We start from the raw sequence: 7,501 nt of genomic DNA, 5'->3' as shown, positions 1-7,501 counted from the left end.
TAAAAAGAACGGAATTAATTGCATGTTTTGGTGTAAAATGATTAGGCATGTGAGTGACAAACTTTTTATCAAACACAATAATAGTGTACTGAATGGACGACTACTTCTGGCCGTTTTTCCCACCGCTAGATAACATTACTATCCGTTGCCTGAGATGTCAATCACCCAACAAAGTATTTTTGCTGCTTCTCGAAAATGCCGCTTTATATCGTATGTCTTGCTTCAAAGTTGGCACAGGTTTTGTAATTAATAGAATCTTAGTACTAGTAGTAGTAGTAGTAGTAGTAATATTAGTAGAAGTAATGTCTGTACATTAACATGAATTGCGTCTTTGAGATATGTAACATCACACGACATTTTTCTGTAATGTGTCAGTAAGGCTAGCTTCATTTTCATTCATGATCTGAAACGTTTTCTGCTCAAATCGAGATTTTACAATTGCTTTCTTATCGCATGGTTGGTAACGTAACGATGAAGATTATTTTTTGTTTTACAGAATATCTAGAATGAAGTAATGATTATTTTTTAGGAAATACCCAGCAGGCAGTGGTGATGAAAATAGTCATTAAGTTATGACTTTTCTTCGTAGGGTGTTTGCCTTATCGCAGCTAAAGTTTTGAGGATTTCCAGAAATTTGGGAAATTCCCCAACCCTTCTTTTTCAAGTTTAAAATGGCTTCTTCGTGTACCACTTTGAAACTTAAGTATGAATGTGTATCATCCATATATTTACTTATGACAGAAATATTCCTATTGTCTGAAAAATGCATGCGAAAGGTAACGCAAAGTGTTAGTTTGAGGAGAAGTGTAGTGAAACAGGACCCAGGTCTCGTATTACAAAAATCTGAACATTTGACTCAAATTCCAAACTCAGAATTCCAATATGATACCTGTAGTCCATATTGCCAAAATGATAGTACACATTTACAATATGATAGTACACATTTCCGATATTATAGTACACAGGTCCCAAATCATAGTACACATTTCCAATATGATAGTACACATTTCCACTATGATAGTACACATTGCCAATATGATAGTACACATTTCCAGCTAAAATGTCACGATTAAAGACGTATCAAGGTTAAATACTTAAGTCTCAACATTGGTAAACTTGTAGTTGAACGTTACATTTGCAATAATCCATGTTTGGTTGTACGATTTAGCAACAATGTTTCATTTTCAAACTTCTTTGTTTCTTGTATGATGTAGCATGGCAATCACATTACGTTTTCAATCACCCTTGCTTTTTGTATGATGCAGGCTTTTACTTTCATTCGATTTCACTAAATGTCATTTTATGATTTGCTCACCTTAAATAAAGTCAAGAAAATAAAAACTGCATACAAATAATTTTTGTCTTAGGTACAAATCTCTGTTCCTCAAATTGATTTTTCTTTACAAGAATTGAAAAACAGGAGGAAGTTCTGTTTTTGCAGTACAGATAGTACAGAGATATTTTGTTTCTTTTCCAGAATTTCTTTATTTTCCATTAGACATCAGCTTTCTAGAATGGGTTTGTTTAGACTGACTTGTCAACCTTCGATGGAATTCAAACATTTGGGAAGTTGAAGCACATCGCTGGGCCGCGATAACCTGCTTGCTATATGCAGAATAATTGTAGCTCATTAATCATTCGGGACATGTCAGCTCTGTCAGTTAACACTGTCCATCCCACGTCGGATCCACGAAGCACCTGCACGAGATTGCTAGATAGAAGTATTTGACGCTGTAAAGATGGTGAGCGTTTCCACTCTCATTCAGCTTTTACTTTTGATGAGCGAAAGCTAATTATCTCATCAAAACTTAAATCACTCCAAGTTCAGGATCTGGTGAAATTACAGAATAGATAGATGTAATTGAAAAACACTCAGAGTTCCAAATTTTGTTATTGTATTTATTCTTTCTAATGGCCTGGGGTTGGTTTGAATGCATGTAAATCTTTCAGTATCTAAATCGAGGTGCGAAAATACAAATTGACTGGCAATCCCGCCTTTAAAATCAACAGCAGGTGTACATTCTGTTTAAATTAATTGAAACGCCTTCTAGCTCTACAGGTTTTTGTTCGTCCTCATTCCTGCCTTTGGCAAGTAAAGGAAGCTGAGGTCAGTAAACGATAATAAACGATTATAATTCAAGCTTCTACGTGTAAGTTAAATATTGGGCTGTATGATAAATATATATATATATATATATATATATATATATATATATATATATATATATATATATAGAGAGAGAGAGAGAGAGAGAGAGAGAGAGAGAGAGAGACAGAGACAGACAGACAGAGAATACAAATCATTTGGCATCTATTTTGCGTAAAATTCGAGTTTTAAACCATCGTTTTAGAGAAATAGTCTCAGCTGGGCTTCTAAACACTGAGACGTAAAGGTGTTTCTTTTGTTGTGTCATTTTGGGAATTACACTTTAATGTTTATTCAAATTATTTGGATTCTAAAAAGAATTAATTAGTTCGTTTCTCTGGCAATATTTTGAGTTCTGATACAGAATTCTTGAACAAAATTATTTCTTTAAAAAATGTATTCGGATTTCCTAAACCGGAGCATTACTAATTGTTTTTCTACAAGGTACTGTAGACCACAACACAATACAGGATACAGCATAGGTCATCGCCTTTCATCTTGAATTCTTCGTAGGAACTCGAACTTGATTTCATTAGAACATTTCAATTTTAGGACTTCTTAAATTTTATTCGTGGATTATTCTTGGATTTTTTTTGGATTTGATTCTTAAAACCGTAAGTACTCATTTTTAAAAAAAAAAAATTACAGTATTTTCCAAGGAAATAAAATATTTGTTAAATTTGTCAAAGCTTATTGTTTTCACTCTTTCTTGTGTTACTGTTTATTCTAGCCTAAACACGTTTTTAGAAGTTAAGTTTAATAAACTGACAACGAGCAGTGCGAAACTAGTATATAAATAGCCTGAACGCTTTGGACTCTTTGACGAGTCTTTTCAAAGGCAAATACAAAACGTAGACAAGACAAACAAATAAAACAGAAAAGCGGTTATGTTTCGCAAACATAACCGCTTTTCTGTTTTATTTGTTTGTCTTGTCTATGTTTTGTATTTGCCTTTGAAAAAGACTCATTAAACAGTCGAAAGCTCTCAGACGAGTTAGGTACTAGCTTCGCAATGTTCGTTGTCAGTTTAATGAATATATGTATAGACATCTGTGTGTGTGTGTGTGTGTGTGTGTGTGAGAGAGAGAGAAAGAGAGAACGAAAGTTTATCTGATCCTAGTCCATTTCAAATTACCAATGCAAACCGGACACATTCGTGCCTGTGGAGAAATTATGTTTTAAGTCAAATATAAATATGATATGGTGATTCGTCATAGTTCAGTGGCATCGCTGGGGGGTGGGGGTGGGGGGTGCGGACCGCACCGGGTGACACCATCTCAGAGGGGTGACACCAAAATAAAAAATTGCAAATTTTACAGAGCACACACTGCTCGATCTAGTCGGATTTCATAAGCGGATAACCGATCATAGTTAAATACATGACTAGCAGGCACAGCAGTAGCGTCGCTAGGGGGATGCGGGGGGGGGGGGTGCGGACTGCACCGTGTGACACCATCAGAGGGGGTGACACAAAAATGACATTACTAAGGATTCTGTATGGTCTGTTACGGAAGGAGGACCATGGGGGGTGACACCATGAGCTACCGCACTGGGTGACACCAACCCGAGTGACGCCACTGCGTCATACGAAGACCGATAAGAAGCTCTTTGTAATTATATTGATTTGCTATAGGGGGAATGGGACATAAAATAAACGAGCTAACCCACAGGCGAGTGCTACCAACATCTGAGAAAACGTAAAGGAACCGTGATTCGTTAGGGTAAGACGCTGCAACTATTTTGCCGTTTGCACGCATGACATTGAAATACATCCGTTGATCTTCCCCTTTGGAATGGAGAGCATGAGCGCAGGCCCGGCCCTAGGGCAAGGCAAACGAGTCAACCGCCTTGGGCCCGGCGCTTTCAGGGGCCGCGCGCTGCTGACAGAAATCAACTCCGCAATGCAATTTTTTAGCTTGGGTCTCCGCTCATTGCTCGCTGCCTTAGGCCAGCACATCCTAGGGCCGTTTCTGTGTGAGCGTATTAAAACTGGACAGAGGGAATAAAGGGAGCTAATTGTCATTAAATAATACTGATCGAACCATTAAGTGCTTTGGACTCTCGTTCTTTTGAGATAGTGAGGGACTCTGTATTCCTGAACTAGACCTCAACGTTTCTTGCTTATAGTACATTCAAGACTGTTCAAATTAGGACATGGCTTAATTTCAAAATTTGTAATTTTCGTACGACTTTTTTTTTGTTGTATTGACGAAGACTAACTTTTAGGATATGCGTATCCGCAAATAGATATAATCGGCAATTATTCGTAAGAAAGGGTTATTGGTAGATGTAGAATTACTGCTGTGAATCACATTAACAGGAAATACATTTTTAAATGTAATCTTTTGAATTTAGTATCAGTGAAAAAAATATTTAATTTGTCTCATTCATACACAATATGCAAGACCATACTCTTTAACAGCTGCTTCGGAATATATATATATATATATATATATATATATATATATATATATATATATATATATATATATATATATATATATATATATATATATTGTGAATGCAGTCATCATAACTTCTCTTGATCCGATAGTTGGGGTAATATTAATACGGCTGAGGAAAAGAGAAGAAGAATCACACTTATAATTTTGTAAAATTATATAACTATCCTCTAGTTATACCATGCAATCTTTATCGTTGATCAGCGTACTTAACTCTGGATCAAATTATACGCTAATCTCTGAGCCATAAATCAGCAAATACGACGCATTGCTTAATTATCGAGACCAAAAGAAAAATCTTTTAAAAACAAACCACCCTTAATATGTTACACGCATGATAAGAGGTTCATACACTTAGACATTTTATTTGGTGTCATGCTCTGCTGTCTCGTTATACGTAGTCTGATTATCGGCGTCTTAAATCCTTTTGGTAGTGTTTTGAAGAAAACTAGTCTGATCTGTATTATTTTAAAACAGAATTTCTATATGTTATGCAAGATCCTATGACGACTACAGTTTATTAAGTCGGATGTTTCTTTTAAAAATTCAGACTAATAGCGCTTGAGTCAGCACTCTCGACAAATATGCAAGCAGTTAATAACTTTGCTGGCATGTTCAACAGGGAGTGAGGTAATTTGTTTGCCATCAGTTTAGCATCATTAGCGGAAACAAGAGAAAGATGCGCTACAGAAGAATGACAATCAACTGAGCATAGGCGAGATTTCATCGGCTTGTTCTGACGGAAAGAAAATAAGCACGTCATGTTACCGTGTCACATTATGACAGACCGTAACGCTGTGCTTTCCTAACCCACGTTCCCGCGCGGTGTGCCGATTCATAGTTGAATACTCACAAAAACAGCATTGACTTGCCCTGCTCTTCGGAGATGAACAGTGAGGTCTAATTTTTAATTACAGTTATAGAGATAAAACGGACGTGATATTTCCTTCGTCATATCTGTCATTTGTACAGCATTGGACAAATGCTTCATACCGGACGTTTATAAAAACACCAATCACCGATAACCTGATGGAGCCAATAAGTTAAACAATACGTTTAAAGTTACACCTCGCCAAAAATACACCACACTGATAGAATAAACACAAAGGTACCAGTGCTTCTGACATCAGGAAAATATTTACATAATTGTAAGAAAGGTACAAGTGCAGCTTGAGTGTTTTGGTGCAAGTGTATCATTATTTTGTCAAAGTTTGGGGATTGCTGATTAATAGCACATGAGTTTCTTGTACACAAGGCATATTTACAGCTATCTGATTGACGCCATGAAGTAGAGAAACAAATACATAGAAAATGCATCCTCAGGGTGTGCAAGACGCTTACTATGTATTCTACACGAACTTAGTAATGAAGGAACCATGAACTAGAATTAAGGTCAAGTTAGATATTTTAGACTGTACGTTAATTTTTTTTCTTTTATGGGAAAGACTAAATAATGTAGAGAACTACTACGGGCAAAGCTTTACAAAAATAAACTCAGACGTAAAGATAAACGTGCAGTGGTGGAGAGTACATTAGCGAAGAAGCGTCAAAAATGGCACGAAATATCATTCCTTGATTATGTTTTGGAACCTCATTTAGGTGCATAATGAAAGTCTTCCTGTAAAACAATGACCGTATAATCGAGATAAGACACTGAAGATACTAGCAAAAGCAGAAACAAAAAGAATGTCAACCATGAACACGTCTACTACAAAAGCTTGAGTATCCGTTTTTCATATAAACATCAACCACTTATATTAATAGTAAGAGAGTCTGTTTTTCGTATAAACATCAGTCGAGCATATTAATGGCTTCCGCTTCAGATGCTCACCTAAAACGAGTCTCAAGGGACAACGGGAATTAACATTACATCCGCCATTTTGGAAACATGGGGCAGGTTAAATTTAATATTCTAAACGAACATAGGATTAAATTTGGGGGATGGTGGGGACACAAGGGTAATGCTAATATAGAGAATGTCTATAAGATGAAGTATATGGGAAGGTCTGGGTACAAAGGGGATGTAATATTAAAAATGTTTAAAAGATTAAAGTTTGATACTTTCTGTAGAGAAGGGTAATGCAACTTTTGAACATTTTCATAAGATTAAAATTGTGGGACGGTTAGAGGACAGAAGGGAATTTATCGTGATGTTGGAGATCGACTAATACCCATCCTGACTGACGCACGCTCCCACTTATTGACCAACATAGACTTACTAACCGTCACCTATACCTCCTGACAAACACCCGGCTCTGCTTACCAACACCAACACCTACGGACGGTGTGAAACTGATGTAAATTGGGAGGTAGAGTAAGCAAAATTAACATCTAGAAAAGCCCAAATACAATAACCATACATTAACCAAAATGGGGTGAAGGGGAGAATATGAGAGTATTCATATTTTCACACAAACATGCTATCAAACATTCATACATAAGCTATAAAATACCAAATTGACAAAAGAGTTTGGGCTTAAGTTTAGTACTGAAGATAAACATGGACAAAAGACAAACGAACACATAAAACATATTTTGTTTGGCAATACTGGCGTAGTATCTCGGTTAATGATATATGTATGTATGTATGTATGTATGTATGTATGTATGTTGTTGTTGTTGTAGGGTTTAACGCCATTTTTCAGCACACATTAGGCTATACATGGCGGCCAGCATTAATGCTGGAGGAAGAACCCGGGAAAAGCCCGGAAAGAACCACCGACCCACGAGAAGCTACTGGCAAGCTTTCTCACATACCCACATTGGCTGAATCCGAGACTCGAACCCACGCAGACAGAGGTGAGATGGCAGTGATCCGTAACGGAGAGCGCTTTCACTCGGCCACTCGGGGCCCCAGCTGCTATTGTAATGTAACATTGTATGTTTGACTTGA

Source organism: Sinohyriopsis cumingii, chromosome 19, assembly GCF_028554795.1.
Source record: "Sinohyriopsis cumingii isolate HCF-2022 chromosome 19, ASM2855479v2, whole genome shotgun sequence".
NCBI lineage: Eukaryota > Metazoa > Mollusca > Bivalvia > Unionida > Unionidae > Sinohyriopsis > Sinohyriopsis cumingii.
The sequence above is the reverse complement of the archived record's forward strand: the minus strand, read 5'-3'. Positions refer to the sequence as shown.